This window comes from Anomaloglossus baeobatrachus, chromosome 7 (assembly GCF_048569485.1).
Source record: "Anomaloglossus baeobatrachus isolate aAnoBae1 chromosome 7, aAnoBae1.hap1, whole genome shotgun sequence".
In the NCBI taxonomy this organism is placed as follows: Eukaryota; Metazoa; Chordata; class Amphibia; order Anura; family Aromobatidae; genus Anomaloglossus; species Anomaloglossus baeobatrachus.
Genome location: NC_134359.1, coordinates 271,554,428 through 271,568,195, shown reverse-complemented (window position 1 = coordinate 271,568,195; position 13,768 = coordinate 271,554,428).

Sequence of the window (13,768 nt, the reverse complement as noted above, 5' to 3'; positions counted from 1 at the left end):
GCAGCTCTACAATACTCCGGATACAGCGCAGTCCTGTCCTCCAGACCTGCTGCCTCCGCACACGGTGATCGCGCTGGATGGAGGATGAGCCGCCATTATTATTCTGAAGGGTTATCATTAATCTTCGGTGGCCGCCATCGATCCAAGACTAAAGTGTCCAAGACGCGGTGATTACACAGGAGTCTATAAACCCGGTACAGTGCGTCCATCTATCCAGCTGCCTCATACAGCGTTATTCCCGGTGAATATTCGCTGCACCCGATCACCCACACGGGTCTGATCCTAAAAATATCATTAAGCGGCATCAACACATTCATCTCACAGCAGAACTTTGCTTCTTACTCTGTAGTGAGCGCAGCACAGCAGGATATGGACTGTGCTCAGATATCGCCATGTTCGGCTATACCACCCCCATCATGTACCCGGTGTTACATGATCAGCCACATGATAGATCAGTGAGAGCGAACAGCATTCACCAGGGCACAGGAGATCCGCCCTCCGCTCACCCCACAGCAGCAGGACATTGTAGCCTTTCAGGTAGATGTGGGTGGCTCTGAAAAGAGCCTTTGTGTTGTCAGAATAGAGCAGAATTAACCCCCGAAGCCGTAGAGAGTGCGGCCCTGGCGCTTCAGCGCGTACACCACGTCCATGGCGGTGACGGTCTTCCTCTTGGCGTGCTCGGTGTAGGTGACGGCGTCACGGATCACATTCTCCAGGAAAACTTTCAGGACTCCGCGAGTCTCTTCGTAGATGAGGCCGGAGATGCGCTTGACGCCTCCTCTGCGGGCGAGACGGCGGATGGCGGGCTTGGTGATGCCCTGGATGTTATCACGGAGCACCTTCCTGTGCCGCTTGGCGCCGCCTTTCCCGAGACCTTTTCCTCCTTTACCGCGACCAGACATCTTCAGAGTGGTGAGAACAGAACAAGTGATGAACGGCCGCCGGCTCCTCCATTATGTAGAGGATGGTCGGACCAGAAGGAGAACTGAGGAGATGACGCGTGTCCGGGGCGTGTTTTATAGACAGAACTCCGCCCTTTTCTCTGCTGATTGGCTGAATACGGAACTGTTAGGGAGTTTGAATTTTACCGCCCTTTCTGCTTCTTCTGCAGTTCTTTTGACTCTAGATATCCAGCTGGCCCGCCGCATCCGTGGGGAGAGGGCTTAGATCTGTCCTGCACCCCGAGTACAACACAAAGGCTCTTCTCAGAGCCACCACATCCTCCTCATCAGAGCTGGTGCCGCTTATATCCGCCATTATGTTCCGTACTAGTGTCTGCACCAGACGGTTTATATAGCAATGTCGGTATCTACATCCATCCTCCATTACTGCGATTACTGCGGAGCTGGAAGTCAATGCGGGAAATAATCGGATTGATTTTGCTCCATATGCCTGAGATCAGACACGTGCGGGCAGTGAGTGATAAAGTAAACTTCACCCATTAATGTAAGATTCTAGGTGACCGCCCGTGTGCGCAGGTACATAGCGGAAAAACAAAAGAAACTCCTAAAATTCAAATTTTAATGGTATCCGATTAAAAGGGAAGGGAATCTTCCAACACCAAATCATAAATTTCCTTCAAATTGAAATAAATATCAATATTAAGAAAATACAAGGGGGGGGATTTGACCCTTACAATGCCCTAGATTCACCCCTTCCTTGCCGCGGAGGTCGGCGCCCTAAGAACCTGCGCAATTGGCGCCCCCGCTCTACGTCGACTATCCCTCCTGGCCCTAATATGGCCCTAGGAATTGTTCTCTGGTGTTCGGGGCAGTCTCCGCACCTTACAGAAAGATCACGTGATCGCATAACTCTGGCGGGGATCCCACCCAATGTCTGGACTGGCGGCGGCTCTCCGGGCCGGAGCTTCAATTTCTAATGATAAAACCGAAGCAAGTGGGGTATCATGCAAAACAATGACATATCTCTTTGGGTACAAAAATCTTATGAAATATAAATATGTAAATATGTAAAAAAGAGGAAAAAATTACAGATGCAATACACGTCTGGCAAAACCATATTACAAATTGGTAAGTAATACACTGCTGACAAAGTCAAAACAATTGTAGTTACAACCATAAAGTAATTCCATGAGATATTAAGTATTGACATATAAAGTGCTACAATGCAGGTGGATTTTTTTTTTTTTTTTTGCAAAAATAAACCGAACATAAAAAAACAAAGTAGAGTCTAAATCAATGCAGGGATAAAGTGCCAGCAGTGCAAGGGTCTGGATCTGGCGACAAAACTCCTACAAACCTATATAATTACATGAATGGTATATAGGCAAGTACTACACTGCTAACAAAGGCATAATTGTAGTCACAAACATGCAGTCATTCCATCAAATAATAAGAATTGATTGACATGTAAAGTGCTTCAATGCAGGAGGAATGTTTTTGCAAAAAAACAGGGATTATATAAAACAAAATAGAATGAATAGAATAGACTCCCCTCACTTCTGGTCTGATGAAGCCTGCTCTGTGACAAAATGCGGTTACCTCTCCTGGCGGGACTCCAGACCCTTGCACTGCTGGCACTTTATCCCTGCATTGATTTACATTCTATTCTGGTATGTTATCCCTTTTTTTGCAAAAAAAATTCCTCCAGCATGGTAGCACTTTATATGTTATTACTTGATATTTGATGGAATGACTACATGGTTGTGACTACAATTGTTATGACTTTGTCATCAGGGTGGTACTTACCCATATGTAATTACACAGTTCTGTAGTGGGGTTTTTTTGCCAGAAGTCTATTGCATCTGTCATCTTTTCCTTTTTTTACATATTTGTATTGTACCGCCCCGCGCTCGGCTGCAGCCGAGCCGCTCGGATCCGGGTTCGTGTGTCGGTGGCTCGAGCATCTCCGGACCGGGGGTCACGTTGCTCTGTAAATGGGACTGGCGTGTCGAGTGGGGGTTTTGTGTAGATTAAAGTGACGCCACCCACTGGTTGTGGTGAATGTAGGCACCACCGCTGCCGGTTACTGGGCACCCCGGGGAGATGTTGGGGGCAGCTTGTGATGTTAACCCCTCCGTGGGCAGGGGATGGTGGCCCCAGGACCCGGTTGATGTGGTGCAGTGTTGGTGCACGGCCCGCGGGCCCAGTAGTACTCACTCAGACAAACAAACAGGAGTCTCTGGTAAGCCAAACGGTGGATAGTCGGTGCCTGCAGCCAGTCGCTTCGGTCCCCAAATGGTTGATGGTGTCCGTCTTCTCCTGCACCTTTTTGTAAGATTGGACAACCGCGCTTCAGCGACGGGAGTCCCGCTCCCTGGCATGTACGTCGGGAGAGCCCGTTGCTTGCAGGCGCTGGCCCGTTGGATCTCTTGGACATTGGCGGTGGCCGTTATCCGGAATCGGTGGGCTGTTTCCTTCTTTCAGGACTTTGGGTGGGAAAGGACCTAAAGTTCAGATCTCAATCTGTCAGCTTCTCTGGCCACAAGTTCCGCTCTTCCAAGGGCAGGGTCTTAAGGAGATTAAGGACCAGATGGTTCATTTTCTCGCACATCCCATTAGTTTGGGCATGGTAGGGCGTGGTCCGGATCTTCTTGCACCCGTACAATTGGCAAAACTTCCGGAACACCTCTGCTTCGAAGGCCGGGCCTTGGTCTGTGCGCACCTTCTCCGGATAGCCATGCGGTCGGCAGAAGTAGGCCTGAAAGGCTCGGGCCGCCGTGCGACCTGTCAAATCCTTAACGGGAACAACCACCATGAACCTGGAGTAATGGTCCACAATGGTCAGGGCATAGGTATACCCACTCCGGCTGGGAGCGAGCTTAACATGGTCTAGGGTGACCAACTCCAGTGGCTGGTGGGTGACAATTGGCTGAAGCGGGGCTATCTGGCTGGCTTCGTCCCATCTTCTCAACGTTCAGGGACCACACTCTCGGCACCAGGCTTCCACGGACTCCCGCATCCCACTCCAGTAAAACCGCTCCCTTAGCAGCATCTCCAGCTTCTTCCATACGAAGTGTCCTGCACAGTCATGGTAGTCCTGCAGGACCTTAGGCACACATACCTGGGCACCACCAGTTGGCGAACCTTCTCGTGGGTCTTTGGGTTGATTGATCCCCTATTCAGCTTCCCTTGATGTAGATACAGGCGGTCTCTCTCCTTCCACAACTGCTGGGCCTAAGAGGGGGCTGTGGGACTCATCCTGGAAGAACCCTGGGGAAACAGCATTTTGACCAGCTGGACTGCAGGCTCTTGGTCTTGGGCATCCTGCCACCCCTGGCTGGACAGCGGATCCAGGCTTGCTTGTTGTTGGTTAGTGCGAGGCTTCTCACCATGTAGCCGATGGAACGCGGGCAACTCGATCACTTCCAAATGGTCTTCCTCCATCCCCTCGTCGGGTAGATGGGGCATCCGAGATAGGGCGTCCGCGTTGGTATTCTTGCGGCCAGCCCTGTACTTGATAGTGAAATCGCAGTTGGACAGTCGGGCCATCCACCGCTGCTCCAGGGTGCCCAGCTTGGCCGTGTCTAGGTGAGTCAACGGGTTGTTATCGGTATAGGCCGTAAACTTTGCCGCCGCGAGGTAATGTTTAAATATTTCTGTTATTGCCCACACAAGGGCCAGGAACTCGAGCTTGAAGGAGCTGTAATTCTCGGGGGTTCCTCTTGGTGGGTCGGAGCTTCCTACTGGCGTAGGCAATCAACTTCTCTTTTCTGCCTTGGACCTGGGACAAGACTGCACCCAGGCCTACATTGCTGGCGTCGGTGTAGAGGACGAAGGGAAGGCCGTAGTCCGGAAAGGCTAAGATTTCATCTCCTGTCAGGGCCGACTTCAACTGTTGGAAGGACTCCTCGTGCTTTGCGTCCCAGACAAACGGGGGTCCCCGAGATCTGCGATTCTTGGTCTGTCCCACGAGGAGGTCCTGCATCGGCGCAGCCATCTTCCTATATTCATTGATAAAGCGGCGGTAGTAACCCACCAGGCCCAGGAACTGTCTCACCTCCTTCACCGAGGTTGGCCGCGGCCAGCTTTGGATAGTAGTGATCTTCTCGGGATCCAGGGCTACGCCATCCGCACCCACCACATATCCGAGGTACTGCACTTTGGGCTTTAGCAGATGGCACTTGGAGAGTTTCAACTTCATCCCATACTTGGCTAGGGCCACAAACACTTCTGCCAGGTTTTCCAGGTGGGCCTCGTACGTCTTAGAATACTCAATCACATCGTCCAAGTACAAAAAAGCGGTCTCGAAGTTCAGATGCCCCAGACAGCACTCCATCAGCCTCTGGAAGGTGCCTTGGGCTTTGCACAGCCCGAACGGCATACTGTTCAACTCACAGAGTCCCATGGAAGTAGCAAACGCGGTCTTCTCGCGGTCCTCCGGGGCAACCGCCACCTGCCAGTAGCCGCTGGTGAGGTCAAGGGTAGAGAAATAGATAGCAATTCTTAATGCAGCAAGCAATTCAATGCGTGGGAGTGGGTAAGCGTCTTTATGTGTTATCTGATTGATCTTCCGGTAGTTCACACTCATCCTCATGGTGCCGTCCTTATTCCTTACCAGCACCAAGGGAGCTGCACAGGGACTACAACTATCCCGAATGACCCCTGGCTCTTTCATGTAACTCAGCATATCCTTAGCGCACTGGTAGTGCGTTGGGGGAATGGGCCTATACCTTTCCTTAACCCCTTCACGACCGCGGGCAGTAAAATTACGTCCTATTTTAACGTGACTTAACGACCAGGGACGTAATTTTACTGCCTAAACTTCATTTGATTGCCGTGGCCATAGCAACGGCTTTCAAATGATGTCCCCTGCTGTTTCTTACAGCAGGGGACCTTTGCTTGACCCCAGGGGGGGTGGCATCGCCACCCCCTATCGACGATCGATGTGATTGGCTGTTCAAATCTGAACCGCCAACCACATCGATCGCACTAATTTCGGCAAAAATAATGCCCGAATTAGTGCGATCCTGTGAGATCCAGCTATGAGATGCCGCAGCTGCTGCAGCATATCATAGGTGGACCTCAAACATGCCGCCCCCAGCCCCTGCAGCACTGATTGGAGCGATCGTGCTATGACGCGCAATCGCTCCAATCAGTGTGCAGTGGGGCGGTCTGATCTGCCGGTGGCCGCCCTCCCCAGGCCTGTGCTGCTCTGGGGACCCTCCCCCAACATGGCTGCAGCGTGGAGTGGCTGGTACTTTTGGTACCACGCCACTGCTGCTGCCGCCGCAGACGCCGCCTCTGCTGTCACCGCGCCAGCTCCAAAGGTAAGTATTGCGCTCCGGCGATGGCCCCTGCGCGCTCCCGTGAAGGCCCCTGCGCGCTCCCGTGAAGGCCCCTGCCCGTGCCCCCCCCCCGATCTGCCCCCCTACGCCCCGATCTGCCCCCCTACGCCCCGATCTGCCCCCCCCGGCATCCCGATCTGCTACCACCGCTGCTGCTGCAAAGTGAGTACTGTGCTCACTTTGCAGCCCGTGCGCGCTCCCGTGGTGCCCCTGCGCGCTGCCGTGATAGCCCCTGCCGTGCCCCCCCCGCGATCTGCTCCCCCCAACCCCCCCCCCCCCCCCCCCGACATCCCGATCCGCTCCCCCTGCGATCTGACTGCCTCCCCCATTATTTCTATTCTGCTTCTGCAGCTCCCTCTCCGGTCTCCCCCTCTGCTCTCCCCCCCTCCCCCTCTGCTCTCCCCCCCCTCCCCCTCTGCTCTCCCCCTCTGCTCTCCCCCCTCCCCCTCTGCTCTCACCCCCCCCTCTCCCCCTCTGCTCTCCCCCGACGTCCTCTTACCTGTCTTCACCGGCCTGATCACATCTGCGTCCATCGCTGGGTCCTTCCTGGGCATTCTGCTGATCTGCCTGCTGCTCCTGTAAAGCTGTCCATCTCTCTGCCATCTGTTCCTCTGCAGCTCTTCTGGTCAGTGATCCTCCTGCTAGTCCTCTGGGTACTGTGAGTATAACTTTTTTTTTTTTTTCCGTATCCCCTGTCCATTTTTACACCTCATCCGTCCGTGCGTCCCGCCAAGCGCTGATCAGGGATGCAGATAACGGATCGGCATCCCTGCTCAATTTTTGGCGTGACTTTTTTTTTCCGTATCCCCGACGCTTTTTGTATCGCATCCGTCCGTGCGTCCCGCCGAGCGCAGATCAGGGATGCAGATAACGGATCGGCATCCCTGCTCAATTTTTGGCGTGACTTTTTTTTCCGTATCCCCGACGCTTTTTGTATCGCATCCGTCCGTGCGTCCCGCCGAGCGCTGATTAGGGATGCAGATAACGGATCGGCATCCCTGCTCAATTTTTGGCGTGACTTTTTTCCGTATCCCCGACGCTTTTTGTATCGCGTCCGTCCGTGCGTCCCGCCGAGCGCTGATTAGGGATGCAGATAACAGATCGGCATCCCTGCTCAATTTTTGGCGTGACTTTTTTCCGTATTCGCGACGCTTTTTGTATCGCATCCGTCCGTGCGTCCCGCCGAGCGCAGATCAGGGATGCAGATAACGGACCGGCATCCCTGCTCAATTTTTGGCGTGACTTTTTTTTTCCGTATCCCCGACGCTTTTTGTATCGCATCCGTCCGTGCGTCCCGCCGAGCGCTGATTAGGGATGCAGATAACGGATCGGCATCCCTGCTCAATTTTTGGCGTGACTTTTTTCCGTATTTGCGACGCTTTTTGTATCGCATCCGTCCGTGCGTCCCGCCAAACGCTGATCAGGGATGCACATAACGTATCTGCATCCATGGTCAATTTTTGGCGTGACTTTTTTTTTTTACGTATCCCCGACGCTTTTTTTTATCGCATCCTACCGTGCGTCCTGCAGCGGCCGATCAGTGCACTGCGTTTGAAAAGTCAAATGGCGCTCCTTCTCTTCTGAGCCCCGCCATGCGCTCAAACAATTACTTTCCACCACATATGAGGTATCTGCGTACTCAGGAGAAAATGCACAATACATTTTATGGTGCATTTTTTCCTGTTACCCTTGTGAAAAAAAAAGCTACCTAGTTGAAGCAACCATTTTGTGGTAAAAAAAAAAAAAATTCTTTTCACGGCTCAACGCTATAAACTTCTGTGAAGCCCCCAGGTGTTCAAAGTGCTCACCAAACATCTAGAAAAAATATTTGAGGGCTCTAGTTTCCAAAATGGTGTCACTTGTGGGGGAGCTCCACTGTTTAGGCACCATAGGGGGTCTCCAAACGTGACATGGCGTCCGCTAATGATTCCAACCAATTTTGCTGTCAAATGGCGCTCCTTCTCTTCTTAGCCCCGCCATGCGCCCAAACAATTACTTTCCACCACATATGAGGTATCTGCGTACTCAGGAGAAAATGCACAATACATTTTATGGTGCATTTTTTCCTGATAGCCTTGTGAAAAAAAAAGCTACCTAGTTGAAGCAACCGTTTTGTGGTAAAAATTTTTTTTTTTCTTTTCACGGCTCAACGCTATAAACTTCTGTGAAGCCCCCAGGTGTTCAAAGTGCTCACCAAACATCTAGAAAAATTATTTGAGGGCTCTAGTTTCCAAAATGGTGTCACTTGTGGGGGAGCTCCACTGTTTAGGCACCATAGGGGGTCTCCAAACGTGACATGGTGTCCGCTAATGATTCCAACCAATTTTGCTGTCAAATGGCGCTCCTTCTCTTCTGAGCCCCGCCATGCGCCCAAACAATTACTTTCCACCACATATGAGGTATCTGCGTACTCAGGAGAAAATGCACAATACATTTTATGGTGCATTTTTTCCTGTTACCCTTGTGAAAAAAAAAGCTACCTAGTTGAAGCAACCGTTTTGTGGTAAAAAAATTTTTTTTTCTTTTCACGGCTCAACGCTATAAACTTTTGTGAAGCCCCCAGGGGTTCAAAGTGCTCACCAAACATCTAGAAAAATTATTTGAGGCCTCTAGTTTCCAAAATGGGGTCACTTGTGGGGGAGCTCCATTGTTTAGGCACCTCAGGGGGTCTTCAAACCCGACATGGCGTCCGCTAACAGGTGCAGCTAATTTTGCACTCAAAAATTCAAATGGCGCTCCTTGTTTTCCGAGCACTGCTGTGTGTCCAAACATTTGATTTCCACCACATATGAGGTATCTGCGTACTCAGGAGAAAATGCACAATACATTTTATGGTGCATTTTTTCCTGTTACCCTTGTGAAAAAAAAAGCTACCTAGTTGAAGCAACCGTTTTGTGGTAAAAAAATTTTTTTTTCTTTTCACGGCTCAACGCTATAAACTTTTGTGAAGCCCCCAGGGGTTCAAAGTGCTCACCAAACATCTAGAAAAATTATTTGAGGCCTCTAGTTTCCAAAATGGGGTCACTTATGGGGGAGCTCCATTGTTTAGGCACCTCAGGGGGTCTTCAAACCCGACATGGCGTCCGCTAATGAGTGCAGCTAATTTTGCGTTCAAAAATTCAAATGGCGCTCCTTCCCTTCCGAGCTCTGCCGTGCGCCCAAACAATTGATTTTTACCACATATGGGGTATCAGCGTACTCAGGAGAACATGCACAATAAATTGTATTGTGTACTTTCTCTTTTCTCCCTTGTAAAAATGAAAATTTTATGGCTAAAGTAACATTTTTGTGTTAAAAAGTAAAATTTTCATTTTTTCCTTCCACATTGCTTTGGTTCCTGTGAAGCACCTAAAGGGTTAATAATCTTATTGGATGTGGTTTTGAGCAGTGTGAGGGGTGTAGTTTTTAGAATGGGGTCACTTTTGGGTATTTTCTGTCACCTCGGCCTCTCAAAGTCACTTCAAATGTGATGTGGTCCCTAAAAAAATTATTTTGTAAATTTTGTTGGAAAAATGAGAATTTGCTGATGACCTTTGACCCCTTCTAACTTCCTAACGGAAAAAAAATTTGTTTCGAAAATTGCGCTGATGTAAAGTAGACAAGTGGGAAAGTTTATTTAGTAACTATTTTGTGTGACGTATCTCTCAGATTTATGGGCATAAATTTTCAAAGTTTGAAATTTGCGAAATTTTCAAAATTTTCGCCAAATTTCCTAAATTTTCACAAATAAACGCAAAAAATATCGGCCTAAATTTACCACTGACATGAAGTACAATATGTCACGAAAAAACAATGTCAGAATCGCCAGGATCCGTTGAAGCGTTCCAGAGTTATAACCTGTCAAAGTGACACTGGTCAGAATTGCAAAAAATGGCCCGGTCATTAGGGTGTTTTAGTGGCCGGGGGTGAAGGGGTTAATGGGCGGATGGGCTCTCGTGGGGATATGGTGTTGAACCCCTTTTATCGTCCCGAAATCTAGTGGATGCTTGCTGAAGACCTGCCCGTACTCCTGCACTACTCTATACACCCCTTCTTTGTGATGTGTGGGCGTGGCCTCAGTGTCAACATGCAACTCCTGGCACCACTCCTCCTTGTATGCGGGTTGAGGATCACTATCGGGGTAGAGTGTAGTGGTCGTGGGAGTGGTGGTGTGGATATCATGTGCATTTATCATGAACAACTTGGCTATGGTGGCGTAGCGGAGGAGCCTGACCTCTTCCTCTCCGCAATTCATCACTCGCACGGGCACTCTCCCCTTCTTGACATCAATCACTCCCCTGGCTGCCATAACTGTGGGCCAATGCTCCGACGGCAAGGGCTCCACCACTGCCGGGTAATCCTGTCCTTGGGGTCCTATTGCTACCCTACACCAGATTACCATTTCGCTCCACGGTCGCACCACCAAAGGCGCCGCCATCCATCACCCGCACGCCACCAATCTCTCCGCCTGTCACGTTCACCTGCTGAATAGATGGATAGAAGATAGAGAATAGATTAGATAGAAGGATAGAAGATAGAGGATAAATTATATAGGATAGAAGATAAAGGATAGATTAGATAGACGGATAGAGGATAGATAGATGATAGATATAAAGAGGATAGATAGAGGCTAGATAGAGGATGAAGGATAGATGAGATAGAAGGACAGAAGATAGAGGGTAGATTAGATAGAAGGATAGAGGATAGATAGATGATTGATAGAGGATAGATGGATAGAGGGATAGATAGATAAATACTGCATCTATTTGTAGGTGAAGGAGTCGGATTCATTTCTTCCGATAAAACTATTATAAAGAAATGAGTAAAAAAAAAGACAAATACATTTTTTATTTTCACCACCTTGGATTCAAACCAGCAACTTTCAAACATGTGTCCAGCAGCCTCCTAGGCTTTCTAGTTGCATTGGGTCTCTCCTTGCTAGCAATCTTTTGCACTTGCATGTGGATAATTTTTTGCTTATCCAAACATGTGTGCAGATCCTCTGTGAGATCTGACATCCTTCCCTGGGCCACGTGGGGTTTCTTCCCCTCTATCACTCACTCTGGTTTTCTCTTCTTGATCATTGTTTATGTATATCCTATGCATTTATAAAAATAAAAATGTTTATACATTTGAATTACGGTGTCTCTTGGGTATTTTCATACTTTGGTAAAACTAAAGACTCTTATTTATGAATATTAGTGATGTGTCGTTCGCGAACGAGCCGATTCTTTGAGCCGGCTCTTTGAAGTGAACGATATGAGCCGAATCATCAAAGTGAACGAGCCATAAAGAGCCGCTTTTTTTTTTTTTTCTCTGCTTCAGGGGGAAGCAGGAGATAAGAAGAGTAAAGTAAACACAAACTCTGGGCAGGAGCTGACACTTAAAGCTATACACACATAGTGGTTCTTCCTTAGTTCAGTGGGCACAATTGAGTATCAGGGAATGATGTGCTAGGGTTAAGTTTTCTGACCTCGACTGGCACATATGGTAATGTGTAGGAGGAGAGGGGCTCAGCTTGTTTGCTGATAACAATGGACCCCTGACATGTTCATTTAACCCTGTAAGGTTTTCTTTCTGGCATAAAAGAGAGAAAATTATTGATAATAAGCCATGTCTCCATTCCTTCAATGTTTAGTGGAAGCTGCTGTGTGTGTGTGTGTGTGTGTGTGTGTGTGTGTGTGTGTGTGTGTGTGTGTGTGTGTGTGTGTGTGTGTGTGTGTGTGTGTGTGTGTATTTTTTTTTGTGACCACAATTGATATTTTTTTACTAGTTTGGTGACTACATACAACATATTCATTAGCCTCTATATGCATGTGTCTGTGGCGTTGTGGTGTCACAATTCTCGCAGTTAAGACTTTTTTTCTATTTCTGTTAACAAATCCTGGCATTTTTAGATGTAAATAGATCTGACATCTGCACACATCTATAAAACACTTTTTTTTGTATCGCTTCCTAATTATCAGTGGCGTAACTAGAGTCTGGTGAGCCACAGTGTGAAATGTAGACCTGGGCACTCCCCCACCTGTCACACTCCGTGCGCACACATGTTGGTGAGATCATATGTATGGGCCCCGTGTATATATGTCCCTTATCCTGGTATATATGGTGTTCCCCTCCCACCACCATAGTCATACAATTATTATAACGCATCCCCATATTCCTCCATATATCACAATGCACCCTCATAGTCATTTATATATTATAATGCATCCCATAGTCCCCCATAGTCATCCAATTATAATAATGCACCCCCATTATCCTCCATATAGTATAATACTGCCTCACAGCCCTCCATATAGTATAATGCAGCCTCACAGCCTTCCACATAGCATAATGCAGCCTCACAACTCGCCATAGACTATAATGCACCCCCCTCCTCCCCCATAATCCTCTGGCGAGCGTGTACTCATTAAAAAATAAATCTGTACTTACCTCTCCTGGTTTCCCCGCAGCCTAATGTGACTCACGATATCGCCACAGCGATGTCACTGTGGCGATATCGTGAGTGCATCGCCACGTGTGACCCGGCAAAATCGCCCCACAATTTATCGCTGGTCACAGTCGCGAAGTTTTCGGTCCGGACCGAAAACCACGCAACTGCAATCTAGCGATATCGCTGCATGTGACACCTTCACACCAGCGACTTCAGGAGCTGCACTATAGCTCCTGGAGACACTGGTGTGATGCTATGGCATCACACAGCGACATTGCAGGAGAAGTCGCAGGTGAGATCGTCACATATGACATCTCACCCGTGACGTTGATGCGGTGGGCGGGGTCACACGGTCATCAGCGACGTTGCCCACCACATTGACATGTGTGACAGGGCCCTTACTTTAATTCAGAGATGGGAAACTTCAGGTCTTGAGTGCCACACACAGTGTAGATGATTCAATTATCAACTGTGCAATACTAAAGACCCCGTCAGACAGGGAGGTATCACTGGCGATGCTGCAACTTAGTAGGCATGGTCAAGTTACAATGACATCGCCAGTGTGTCGCCTCGTGTGACAGGGCAATTTCCCGCTGCCACCGCTCATCTCCTGAATTCGGAGGTTGCCTAGCACTGCTGGGAAACCTGGCGATGAGGAGCAGGCGATCTGAACACATGGCCGCGTGTGACGCAGCAATAGTGTTCTGACACATGACGGGAGCCATACAAAGTATAGCTCCCTGCCTCGCCTGGACTACAGGCATGTTCAGAGGCGATCCTCCACCAGTGTGACAGTACCATAAGGAAATCCTGGACACATGACCTGCAACCCTCCAGACCTGGAGGTCCTCACCTCTGCTTTAGTTGATCAATGTGTGATTGCTGTAGGGCAGCACCCGACACCTCGGATGATCAGCTGTTCTTAATGTTGGCCAGATTTGCTGTTATGAAGGTGCTCCATCTTGTATGTAGTGACAGCGGCTAGATACCGCACATCCGCCCTCCAGCCATCACACATTGATTACCTATAGTAAGGCCAGACCATCAATGTTAGTCAGGACAACCTCTATACATTTGTTTTATGTGCAATACTACCTCAATGACAT